At 50.4% G+C, this 13,714-nt stretch overlaps 1 protein-coding gene across 7 annotated transcripts in view; it reads right to left on the bottom strand.

Moving 5' to 3' along the window:
* Positions 1-13,176, bottom strand: part of ZNF592 (zinc finger protein 592) — a 49,204-nt gene extending 36,028 nt beyond the window's left edge. For all 7 annotated transcript variants that reach the window (XM_019983580.2, XM_019983577.2, XM_070775176.1 and 4 more), the window contains exon 1: positions 13,040-13,176. The gene's annotated coding sequence lies outside the window, so the exon portion shown is untranslated. The remainder of the gene's footprint in view (positions 1-13,039) is intronic.
* Positions 13,177-13,714: the final 538 nt, after the last annotated feature.

Genomic DNA, 13,714 nt, shown 5'->3' with positions numbered 1-13,714 from the left:
GGTTTCACAGGTAGCTCAGTGATAAAGAATCCACCTGCCAATGCAGGAGACAAAGGAGATGCAGGTTCAACCCCTGGAGTGGGATGATTCCCCTGGAGAAGACAACCCACTCCAGTATTTTTGCCTAGGAAATACCATGGACAGAGGAGCCTTCAGGGCAACAGTCCACAGGACTCTCAGAATCAGACATGATTGAGCAACTAAACAACAGCAACAACAGTCCCAGATCCTCTCCTTTTTGCTTATCACAGTGTGGTGGTTCAGAATCCAGACCACCTGGGTTCAAATCCAGTTCTGCTGCTTACTGCCTTGGGCAGGTTTTCTCACCTCTGTGTCTCAGTTTTCCCGTATGTAAAACAGGATTACAGGAGTTAAATGAGGTAATCTCTTACCCTGCCTTACACACATCAAATGCACGTGTTTGTTAGGTATTTTGCCACCAACCTCAGTGGCCAGCAAGCTTCACCTCATAATTTTTCAGAGTGCCCCTGCAGACAACTGGATCCCTAAACACCAGGCTTACTGGAGACACGCACAGGAGACAGAGACAGGACACATGAAGGCTGCTTACCCCTCATCACAGCTCGCCCTCCAGGGCTCAGGAGGGCACAGAAGCAGAGGGCCAAGAAGCATGCGAGGCGCCTGGGGGCAGGCAGGCTGGGAAGAGTCACAGGTACGGGAGAGACAGGGAAGGGACAAGCACCAAGCAGGGGGTGAGGCAAGAGGGAAGAGGTGGGGAAGCGGCCAGACCCTTCTTCTTTGTTTTAACAAGCGGTCCTCAACTATACCTGAATGGAACCAACTCGGGAACCCTGGAAATGGCCACAGCCCCCCAAAGATTCCACTGTAACAGGCCCATGTGGAGAAACCCTCAGGTGCACGCACACAAGCGACAGAACAAAAAGTCTCATTTCTAATTCTGCTCACTCTCACTCTAAGTCCACATTCCCTCATTTGGCTTCATTTTTGTCTTTGATAGACTAGCATTTGATTGGATTCTAAATAGAGATGTAGACAATGTTAGTAGAAAAATTTATAAGGGAATGGAAGGAAACCCATTATCCCAATTCTATAGAAGGGAAATACAGAAAACTTGTTTTTCCTTTTCTTATTTGGACCTTATGTTTTCAAAACATAAACAATCAGAAAACATGCTCCCACATGAGGATACAGTCCAAGGCCAGGGGATGGGGTAAGTGATGTCTTAGATCTGATACCCAAAATGAGGTAGTTCCAAGGTGCGCCAACGAGCGTGACTGATTCCTTATCCCGGGGTGCCCTCAGTCCTGCCGACACTGGAGCCCCCGGGTTGTTCAGACCATCTCTGCGGCCAGTAACACAGCCCAGCTGCACAGAGCAGTAGCAAGCTTGAGCGCCAGGCGCCACTGGCCCAGCCTGGCTGGCTCTCTCGGGCCCCTATATTCTACACACGTGGATTGATAGGAGCTTCACCACTTATAAAACACTACTGCCACATCACAGGGAACTAACTCGCCAGCTAAGTGGCGGAAATCAAGACTCAAGCTCAGGCTCCTAGGTGCCTCCAAGGACCAGAGTGCCCTTCCCCCCAGGGACTGTGAACCAAGAGGCCTGACTTTACGCTGCAGGTACCCAACCTCCTTGTCTTCCCAGGGTGCTACTGTATACGGCACATGTTTTCCTTCAACTGGTATTGAGATACTCACTGCAGTCGTTGCCATAATTATGACACACCTTCGGGTGTTGTGAGACTGAGGTTAGAAATCTAGAATACTGTTCTAGATTAGAAGTTCTTCCAACACCAGAAAGATTAAGAACTGTCAGAGCCCAGGAGATTCTAGGAAGCCATTAAATTTAAGCTGCTAACTCTACAAGCAAGAAAATGAAGGCCCAGAGAGGTGAGGTAATCAAATGAGATAAAAGACATTAACTGAAAAAGAGTTTTATTACCGTGGAAGATTCCTCTTATTCCTAGCAAAGCCACTGGCCCTGCCTAAGCTTCCCAGAGGGCCTGAAGTCTCCAACTCAGTTACCATGCAAATCTTTCCATCAAACACCCAGCATTAAGCTTATTAACCCTTAGACCAGTGAATCTGGTCCTGGAAGCACATGAGAAACACCCAGGAAGCACTATTAATACCTAACCCCACCACAGACCAACTAAATCAGACTCTTTAAGAGTTGGGCCAAGCATTTTTTAGAAAACAATGCAAAGGACTGATATGTCTGGGGTTGTGAACCATGGTCTTTAGACCAAAGTATAGTCCGGGGACCTCTGGCCTCAAAAATCACCCTGAAATCTTGTTAATAATGCAGACTTCTGGTCCACCTGGAGACTGACTCCAAGTGAGAGAAGAGCATCCCAGGAATCCGAGGCTGACCAGAGAACCACAGCGCTGGCACCGAGTGAGTCCTGGAAATCACACCCGTGCTCCAGCCGACCCTGTGGTCCGGGATGGCCCCAGCAGCTGGCCTGGCAAAGGCTCCTGGATGATTTAGACTTTGGTTCCCTCTCTAAGCTGAGAGCCCCTGCAGACGCCCCACGGCATCAATCCCCAGCAGCTGCAGTGAACCTTTCAGAAAGGACGGCAGAGTCTAGCACGGCTCTGCACGGCCAACCCGGGCCTCCCATCTCACCCAGAGCTAAGGCGCAGGCCCCCACAAGGATCTACAAGCCCAGTGGGGCCACCCTGGCCCCCTCTCCTGCACCTTCCCCCCCCTCTCTCCAGTTTTTCCTCTCCACTAACTGCTCCTCCCTCACAGCTCCCTATCTCGCTCCTTCAGAGCTCTGCTCAAATGTCCTTTATCACGGAGATGTCCCTACTTCAAGCAGAAAACCTGAGGCCTCCCCACCAAACCTCTCTGTCCTCCGTCCCTGCTTTGTTTTTCTCCATAATACTTTTCACAAGCTCTCAAACTTTTTTTCCTTATTACCTGTAAGCCTTCACACACAAGATCACGAGCTCCATGAAAGTAAGACTTTTGTTTATTTTCTTCCGTGTTATCATCCCAGTACCTATAGTGCCTGGCACAGAACAGACACCCAAATATTGATTCTAGGAATTAATACCTTAGAAACACCAATCTCAAAACATGATTTGTACCAAAAGATCATCAAGGAGCTGATTATGCCAAAATCACTTCTCCACTCATCTCATCTTGGCCAAAGGCTTTTTAAAAACAGGCTAATAAACCTCATGAAAGAGACTATTTAGAAATAAGGATTTTCAGTCAATTAACCCAGTCCAAATGGGTCTGTGAGTCAATGACAACTTGTTCTGAGGAACAGATGAAACTATGGAGACAGAAAATACAGTTGAAAGAAGTTAATCAGACAGATGGATTTCAGATACTGCCCTGGTATCTGTGCAGGTTCAGAAGAAAACCTGAGTACACTCCCAGCCCTTTTCCCATCAGGAAGTCTCCAGCAGACCAGAGAGGACAGGCAGGCTCCCACCCAGGGTGAGTCGGCAATATGCAGGCCCAGTGCAGGCTACAACCGCCTGCTCCCCACAGAATGAGCCATCAGACGAACACACCTGAGGGGGACCCATCTCTTTCCCTGCGCCCACTTATCCCCACCTGCTTCCAAAACTCATCTGAAACACGAACAATAAGCTCTACCAGGCTGGGAGCGCAGAAGCTTTTGTCAAGGCCTCACAGCAGCTGGGGAGAAGCCCGCCGTTACTAGGTCTCACTGAGATCCTCGGTGCTGCTTCCCACCTCCGTCCTGGTCCTTGCTGACCTCTCTCCTCGCCACCTCTGGTCTCTCCCCACAGTCCTCCTATGTGTCTCTTTAAGACCAATCTTCCCCCAAACACCACTTTTATCAGTCATCCACTCTGCTCAAAAATCTACAATAGTTTCCCGTGGCCCATCACATCAGCTGCAACCCCAATGCCAGGCTTTTGAGAACCTCCGTAACCTAACCTAGGCATTGACCAAGTCTCCTGACTTTGCATTTCAAGAGCTGCTTCTTCACCTGCCTCAAAGCACCAAATCACTGCCTTCACCTTCAACAGCACTGGTAAGAGACCAGATTGCAGAGACTGGAACAGACCATGTCTCCAACTTCCATTCCTGCCAAAAGCGTCCTCACTGTCCACACCACCCACACCCATTCCCCCACCCCAGCTCCTATTATGTTGTTTGTTTGTTATTTGGATATTTTTGGCCTTGCTACACAGCTTGTGGGATCTTAATTCCCCAACCAGATACTGAACCTTGGCCCTCAGCAGTGAAAGCAGAGTCCTAACCATTGGCCCACCGGGGAATTTCCCCCCTCCTCCTAGCCTCTAGTCCCACTGCCCTTTCCCACTTGACTTCCACAACACACACACACTAGACGCATGCATCTGTGCTCATTCATTCACTCAATAACGCTAGCTGAGCACCCACTACATGCCAGGCCTTATTCTAGCCACTGTGGACACCACAGAACAAAGTCCCTCCCCATGCAGTGATGACATTCCACTAGAAACAAGCAAATTCATATGTCAGGTAGTCATACAGCCTTTCTCAACAGGAGTTCAACTGAAGTCAGAAACTGGAATGACTATATTCTCAATTCTGAAGCAAGTGAGAGAGCAAGCCACGTGAATACAGCGAAGAGGTTTTAAGCAGAGCAAAGAGCAAGTAGAAAGCCCTGAAGCAGCGAAGTGTTTGGTGCAAGCAAAGAACCTGAACCAGAATGGAGGCTGTGACAAGAGACAGAGATGGGAAGCAGGTACTGGAGGGCCACTGCAAGGACTGATGTTCACTTTCAGATGGAAGGCTGGCGGGGACATGGGGGAGGGGAGCAACCTGCATTGGCAGGCAAATTCCTTACCAGCGAGCAACCGAGGAAACCCTATTTTATATATGGTAATGTGTATACATCAATCCCAATTTCCCAAATTATCCCTCCCCCGTAACCCTCTGGTAACCATAACATATTTTTTAAATGAAGGAAAACCTTCTAATCCTTTAAGCTGCTTGCTGCTTAGTCACTCAAGTCATGCCCGACTCTTTGTGACCCACTGGACTGTAGCCCGCCAGGCTCCTCTGTCCATGGGATTTCCCAGGCAAGAATACTGGAGTGGGTTGCCATTTTCTTCTCCAGGGGATCGTCTCAACCCAGGGATGGAACCAGTGTCTCCTGTGTCTCCTGCATTTCCTGCACTGCAGGCGGATCCTTAACCTGCTGAGCCATCCATCAGCGAAGTCCTTTAAGACTGAGCCCAAATTCCACCTCCACCTCAAAGTCCCCTGTACCAGTGCAAGGCCGTGCTACACCCTACGCCCAGGGCGGCAGGACCACTAGGGTGGCCCAGCATTAGCAGCACATGCCCACAGCAACTAATGTTCATGGAAGTTTCTTGTGCTGCCCACATGCCTCTCCTGTCGTGCGGAACATGTCCCTTTGGACACTCTTGCCCCCAAGTCCCTGCCTGGGTCCCAGTCTCTCTCCCCATTGACTTAATTAACTCCTGGTAATTAAAGCTACTGTTTAGTGATGAACTGCCAAGAGACTGACCTCTCTCACAGGGTGTAAATATTTTAAAAGGGGACTCTAAGGGGAAATGCAAACGTCTTCAGACTCAGGGGAATGGTGGAACGTTAAGCACTGGGGCTCACTGGGGATATGGGTAGGTGGCTGCCTTCTAAGGGTATAGGTGCTTAGAAAAGCAATGTCAAAGGGAGACAAGTGGGGTAATGAAAAATGAGATTACATCACTGCCACCGCCTCCCTCCTCCCAAACAGCCATTGAATCCATTTTGGGTACCAGGGAATGTTCCCCAGAGGTAACCCCAGACATCTCTGGGGTGACTGGTATGAAAGTAACCACCATCCTCAGAAACAAAATCCCTCTTAAGACACGTCTGGCCTGGAAGCAAATTGTTCTCTAATTGCTTTCAGTGGGGAAACTCCTTGAGGGCGAAGTTCATCTCACATGATACTTTCATGCTCCACGGAGCATCCAGTTCTCTCTGGGCTGGGCCCAGGGTGGGCCTTACAAAAGCAACTGTAGATAACTGATCAATGATGGCCCAGTGGCAAAAAGGCTCCAAAGGATTTTAAATACAAGCAAGCATTCTAACCAAGGACAACAGTAGTATTAATCATACACCTAATATTTTTAAGGGCCTGAAGATTTATAGCTTTAATGAAGTCTTGGGCAGTGAAGTAGTTTTTACAACCTCAGCCAGTTCAGTTCAGGTCTGGAGTCTGTCTAACAAAGGCAAAGGCAGAGAGCAGCCCCTGTCCACAGACACGAGCCTCAGCTGGGCCAAGCCCCAGAAGAATCTGAACAGCTGCTCATTACCCACCCTGGACTCCTTTCTCCTCCAAAAAATTCATTCTACTTGTCAGCTCCACCCAGATGCGTGCAGCCCTGGCTCCCTGAATTAAGGAACCATTACCATCAGAGGTCCTAGCCTAATTCACTACTGGGGAGAATGTATCTTTACTGCACATCTAACAAAGGCAGCGAGGGGTGGCCTGGTTCAACACCATACCTCTTCTGCTGCTGCTGCTGCTGCTAAGTCACTTCAGTCGTGTCCAACTCTGTGCGACCCCATAGACGGCAGCCCACCAGGCCCCGCCGTCCCTGGGATTCTCCAGGCAAGAACACTGGAGTGGGTTGCCATTTCCTCCTCCAATGCACGAAAGTGAAAAGTGAAAGTGAAGTCGCTCAGTCGTGTCCGACTCTTAGCGACCCCATGGACTGCAGCCCACCAGGCTCCTCCGTCCATGGGATTTTCCAGGCAAGAGTACTGGAGTGGGGCTCCATTGCCTTCTCCCACACCTCTTCTAGAGGAACGCAGTTCTGAGCAGTTAAGAGTTTTTGCTTTAGGGCATTCAATGTCTGTCTCTAAAATTAAAAACAGATTTACTGGTTGTTTTCTTTTTGTAAAGACGACATACAAGCTCATAGAAAATTCAAATGATAGGCAAAAATATAAAGAAAAGAGTAAAAACCACTCCAATCCCACCACTCAGTGGTAAAATCTTAGAGTAAGCTCTGTTCTGCAGAGAAGTGAACCCATTCTGAGTTAAACCTAGGGTGTTACTCTTGCCTTTCTGGATAAGCCTGCGGATTTCATTTTTGCAGAAGACCATTAATGCTACCCCTGCAATACTGGAAAAAATTTCATGGGTCTCCAATATTTCTGGAGCTCACGAATGGACATAACAAAGTCATACAGACCCCCCCTGTCCCACATACATACTGACTCGAGGCCAGAAGGTCATCTGTTCAGCAGACATACCCCTTTTTTCACTCAACATGGCAGCAGTCTTTCTACAATCGATCATGTAAATAGAGCATGTATGCAGAGCTCCAGCACATCTCCTGGAGCATGTCAATGACAGGAAAGGGGACAGACACTGTACCTCTTGATACAGCACCTTCAGAATCTGAAATGGAGAATCTGGGTAAATGTGACTTTCCCAGAGTCACCCAGCCAACAGAGGACAGCTGTTCTCTAAGCACTGATGCATTTGAGGAATGACTCTGAGGTGACACCAAACTCAGAAGGTGCTCATTAACTTTTCTTTTAGTCATAAAAAGGATCAGATGTGTCATTTCAACACACACATAAACACTTCCCACTGTCAAATAAAAATGAATGGTTGGCTGAAGTAGCACTTTTATCCCTAAAAACACTTCTCAGAATTAAAAAAAAAACTAATGGACACCCCCTCCTCCACTTCTAAAGCATGAAGCGGGAGAATACTGGACCAGATGCCCACAGACGGAAACACACACAGACTGCGGGCACACTGGACCAGATGCCCACAGAGACACACACAGACTGTGGGCACACGACCAGATGCCCACAGACGGAGACACACTCAGACTGTGGGCACATGACCAGATGCCCACAGACGGAAACATACACAGACTGCGGGCACACTGGACCAGATGCCCACAGACAGAGACACACACAGACTGCGGGCACACTGGACCAGATGCCCACAGACGGAGACACACACAGACTGCAGGCACATTGGACCAGATGCCCACAGACAGAGACACACACAGACTGTGGGCACACGACCAGATGCCCACAGACGGAGACACACACAGACTGTAAGCACACGACCAGATGCCCACAGACGGAGACACACACAGACTGCGGGCACACGACCAGATGCCCACAGACGGAGACACACACAGACTGTGAGCACACGACCAGATGCCCACAGACAGAGACACACACAGACTGTGGGCACACTGGACCAGATGCCCACAGACGGAGACACACACAGACTGCGGGCATACACCACTACTCCACCTCACAGACATCGACACTTGGAACGCTCTTCTATTCGCGATGCTCCTATTTTTGTAGGAAAAGAAAAAAGTTAAAACCAACTTGCATAGATAGATAGAGCTGGGGAAAAAGATCTAATAAAAACACTAAATATTAAAATGCTAACAGTAGATCTAGGTTATAGAGTTTATCATTTTTATTTCATTTGTATACCCATCTGTATTGCCTAAATTTTCCACATGAATAATGTCCTTTAGAGTTTTAAAAGAAAAATAATTAATCCATAATCTAGGTTGGTCTATTTGGATTTTGGTTTCCAGTGTAGAAAAATACAGATTCAGAGCTCTAGGGGGTTCACCACTCTTTCCAGTTCTGCAGAAGCAGAAGTGTTAAGACGAAGCTCAAACCGCATGAAGGTTCCCATGCAATAGGAAAGTTCGCCACGACCAGGCTGAGTAGAGGGCAAGAATTAGTACCTCCTCTTCTGTCCCCCATGTGTAGGCAAGATGAAAATCCTAAACCAAACTCTTCTTCAGGTGCAACCCCAACCCACCCCCACCCCACCTCTTTCAAGAGTTCACAGACCTCTGTTCTCGGAGCAACTTCCAATGTACCTGTCCATAGCCACCCCTTGGCCACAAAATTACCCACACCATTTGGTATCTGCATACCTTCCCCAGTAACCCAATCCTAGGGAGCCCCTTTTGCAATACTTTATTTCTAAAAAAGTTATTCCTCCTTTTCCTTAAGTTTCACAAACACAGGATCCCATTCAAATGATACAGAATTATTCATTCCATCAATTAATAAACATTGTTAACTACACTGTATAGAGCTTTAGGGCAAGGTTATGTTAACAAAAAAGGGTTAGTATTCATGGAGCCTGAGAAAAACAAGTGGGAATTGAGGAGCAAGAGTTTGCTAGTATGTCCGAGTCCTGCCCAGAAGTTAGGGGCTGGGGGTGGGGAGGGCCATGACCAGAGGACAGAGATATCTGTCATTCTGCAGTTTCAGTTCTCAAGGCTAGTTAATACCCTGATTTTTTGCATCAGTCTCTTCCAAGTTTGGTTAGTCACTCTCCCTGGATCTGAACCAGCTCCACGTGGCCTACACAACTGAATTTCAAGGCTTCCCTGGTGGCTCAGTAGTGAAGAACCCACCTGCCAATGCAGGAGACAACAGGTTTGATCCCTGGTCCCGTAAGAGCCCACATGCTGTGGATGCGGTGTAACTAAAGTCCGTGCGCCACAACTATTGAACCTGTGCTCTCAAGGCCAGGAGCCACATTTACTGAGCCCATGTGCTGCAATTACTGAAGCCCGCACACCCTAGAGCCCAAGCTCAGCAACAAGAGAAGCCACTGCCATGAGAAGCCCGCACACCACAACTAGAGAGTTAGCCCCCACTCGCCACGAGATAAAAGCCTGAGCAGCAACAAAGATGCAACACAGCCAATAACTAAATAAAAATTATATTAAAAACAAACAAACAAAACCACCTGAGTTTCAGGTTTCTGAAACTTCATACACTGAAGCCCTGAGATCCCACCAAAATAAAGTCACCTCCCAGGATGACAACTGTATCCTCTCTATCAGCAGCACCCATCACGGTATGGATCTGATGTATCCAGTAGTCTCTGATAGGTCCCTGTGCCTTACGGAATTAAATCCAAACCTGACCTGCCTTTCACAAGCCCAGCTCAGCTTACCAGCCTCATCCCTGGACAAACCAAGCCTCTCACAGCTCTGTGCTTTCACGTATAACTCCCTCTACATAGAATGTCCTTTGCCCAGTCTTACATGGTGGTAACACTGTTCTTCCTCCAAAGCCCAGTTCAGAAGTCACCCTGGCCCCAAAGCCTTCCCTATTTCCCCAGGCATTTAGTTCTTACCCTCTTAACTGTAGCTCTCTAAATACAGGGGGTTTTGAGAATTTGTTAAGTACATTGTAGCTCATTTTAATTATCTGACCTCCCCTAGATACACTGAGCTTGAGGGAAGGAACTCACATTGTATCTAGAAGTCCCAGTACAGTGTCAAGACTGAAACAAGAAATCAGTGTTGAAGGACTGAGCACATGCAACATTGGCATTAAGTTATTTAAAGGAAAACAGAGTCTCACAATATTCAAGAACTGAATTGTCCCTACAGTTAATCTCATCCAAAATGACAACAGGGCTGGGAGGCAGTGTGGATGTTTTAAAATTTTAATAAAAGAAACTAACATGTTGTACTAAAAGTTAATTTAATCAGTACAAAAACCCTAGGAAGTAGGGACTTTTACCTGCATTGAAGCTAAGAAAAGCTTGAGGCTTTTCCAGATAGGAAACTGAGGCACCAGAAGGGTTAAATAACTCAAAATCATTCAGTTAGTAAGTGGCAGAAGCAAGACACAAACTCAGTAGTCTGGCTCCAGAGCCAGAGGGCTCCGGAATCAGGAAGACCTGGGTTTGAATACAGATTATGTTACAAATGTAGCTTTGGATAAGTCATCTAACTCCTCTGAGCTTGTAAATGTAAAGGCGGCAGGACTACTCCTCTTAGAGTGCAGAGAAGACTAAGTTAAATATGATAATGTTTGTAAAAGTCTCTAAAATTGATTTTGCCACCTAACAGGCACTCCATAAATGTTAATTCATTTTTCTTTCCCTTCCTAAAAGCTGGGCAAAATAGTCTCTCTGAGAGAAAAGATCCTCCTCCCCCAGACTGCTTGAGGCTTTTCAAAGCAGACCAAGTAGTGAGGCCACTCCATACATTAAGCCTTGCCTTACCTTACCTGCTTATTTGTCCATACCAGAGTCCTTTTAAAATGTAAATATCATCATGTCACTCACTTAAAACCCTGCAAAAGCTCCTAATTACACTGGGGGTAAATCCAAACTCTGGAGGGAAAGGCATTCTGTCCCGGAGGCCCCCAGTGAACTGACACACCTCTCTAGAAACTTATCTCCTCTCCAGTCACAGGCCTCTTTCACTTCCTCCAACTTACCAAGCTCTGTGCTGCTCCACACATGGTTAACTCTCACCCCTCCTTCAGGTCTCGGCCTAAATGTCACTTCCTCAAGGGACGCTTTCCCTGAGCCCCCAACCCAAATCAAGGCCCATTATCTCTCACCACGCTCTTCACCTTTCTCCCCTTGTACTCATGACAGTTTGAAATGATTAGTTCACCACTTCCTTCAACGTTTTATTCAAAAGACAACTTCTCAGGAGCCCTTTCCAGACCACTCAAATATAAATTCAGTCTCTACCCAATAACCCAATAACCTGTTTTCTTTTTCTCATTAGCACTTATTAACAGCATATATTTTTATTTTATTTTATTGTCTGTGCAACGCCCCCCCATTAAAGCTCCACAAAGGCAGTTATTTTTGCTTTGTTTTCTTCACATCATCTAAAACAATGCCCAGCAGGTATTTGTTGACAAATACCTGTTGCTGAGTGATGTTTCAAGATTATTTGTTTATTATTGAGTCTATGAACTCAAGGCAAAACATGTCTTTCTGGTTTACCCCTATACTCCCAGCACCTAGTGCAGTGGCTGGCACATAATAAGTGCTCAGTAAAATTTTACTGAATGAATCGAAGCCATGACCAGTGGAACAACTGGAAAGCGGTCAAAATCTGTGTGCTAGCACCTTGCTTCCTCTTCTCTTTCACTGCATAATGTACTTGGGGTGAGGCAACAGACCCCTGAAAACCCACCATGCACCTTCCAGGCCAGACATCTGTCTGTCCACTTTCTGTAACCTCAGCCACACTGTACACACCAACAGAGGCACCCAACAGACCCTGCAGAACACAGAGTTGAAGGCAAGTGGGCCAGCCCTGAGCCAAATACAACCTTTCCCCACTCCCCACCAAGTCCCATTCTCTAACTGGCAGTCCTATCCTAGGCTAGTCCTGGGTGCCAGCCATGCTGGTCTGGGTGGGCCCTAGGATTTATTCCAGTGCAGGATTTTTAATGCCACCTCTGGCCTACTCAAAAAAGAAAAGTTCAAAATCCCTGAGCAGCTCCAATAATCCTAGGGTTCTCGGAAGCAGGCATACCTAAGGTCGTCCGGACCCCTCCCCCTCACAAGCGCTGATCCAAGGCCAGGAGGCCATCTGTCCAGCAGACGCTCCCCGTCCGCCCTCGGGTCACATTGAGCCTCTTCCCCCCCAGGTTGGCAGGAAGAGTCCCTGCAGAGAGACAATCTCCACCCTGATCAACAGGCCTGGTCACCCTCCCTGGGCCCCCCAACTCTGGAGCAGGCATACCCGTCTGCTCCCGAAGAAACCTCCCCCAGGGACAAGAACTTGGGCGGAGGTGGGGGCAGGGACTGAGGGGCGCCAAAAAAGGACGATCCCCCAAGTGTCTGCCCCGTGACGGCGCCAGCTCCTCGGGCGGCCGGGATGGTCCGGCTGACAGGGCGCCCCAGCCGGGCAAAGTGGCACCGTTATCCGTGCCCGGGCGGGGGGCCGCGGGCCGACGCCAAGGGCGACCGCCCGTCTCGCGCGGGGAGGACAGACAGCAAGCGTGCCCGCCCGGCGAGGTAGCGGCGGGTCGGGACGGCGGAAGGGGCAGGCGGCCCGTCCGCCGGGGGCGGGGTGGGGTGGCGGCCGGGGCCCGCCAGGCGGCGGTCGGGGGAAGTAGCTGCCGCCTCAGGCGGCGAGCAGGGTCCGCCCGGCTGCAGGGCCGGGCCGCGGCGCGGGCGCGGGCTCGGCCCCGGCTCTGCTCTGCCCGGGCTCGGGCTGGGGCGGCCTCGGCGGCGGCCCCGGCCCACAAGCCCCGCCCGGCCCGGCCCGCGGGGGGCGCTTACCTGGCGGCGGCGGCGGCTGCAGGCCCCGGGCTCGGCCGCGCGCGTCCCCAGCGCCGGCTGTGGGAGCCACAACATGGCGACGGCGGTGGCGGGCGGGGCTGCGGCTCCGGGGGCGGAGCGGGGGCGGGAGCCTGCCTGGCGGCGGGACCTGGCTGGGGCCGCGGGCGGGGAGGGGGAGGGTGGCCGGCCGGGCGGAAGGCGACTTGGACCTGGGCACCCGCCCAGGGCCGTGCGGCTGAGGGGCAGCCCCGGCTTGGGGCCTGGCCTCTCGCCTCTTGCCTCCCGCCCCAGGCAGGCTGCTCCGCACCGACCCAACGGCGGCGACGGCAGTGGCGGCGGGCGGGGCGGGGCGGGGACGGCGTCGGGCAAGGCCGGACCCTCGGCCTCGCCTGCCCCAGCCGAGCACCCGGCGCGGTTCCGGTCCGGCGGCCGCCCCCTGCGACCTGGGCCTCTGGTCCTCTGACGCGCCTCCAGGGCGGGGGGCCTGAGGTTGGGGCCGAGGTCCCCCACTAGAGGGTCACGATCTGCCTACGAGGTGCCTCGCCCCTGCGGACTGGAGCGCCTCTGGAGCCGGGACGGCGTCCTCTTCCTTCAAAATCCGGCTCGTAGTGGGGCCTAGGAGGCTGTTACCTGAAAGGGAGCAGAGGCGGCGTGGGCCTGCGCTTAGTAGGTGCG

This window comes from Bos indicus, chromosome 21 (genome assembly GCF_029378745.1).
Source record: "Bos indicus isolate NIAB-ARS_2022 breed Sahiwal x Tharparkar chromosome 21, NIAB-ARS_B.indTharparkar_mat_pri_1.0, whole genome shotgun sequence".
Lineage (NCBI taxonomy): Eukaryota > Metazoa > Chordata > Mammalia > Artiodactyla > Bovidae > Bos > Bos indicus.
Note: the sequence above shows the minus strand (reverse complement) of the source record. Positions and strands in the feature narration are given on the sequence as shown.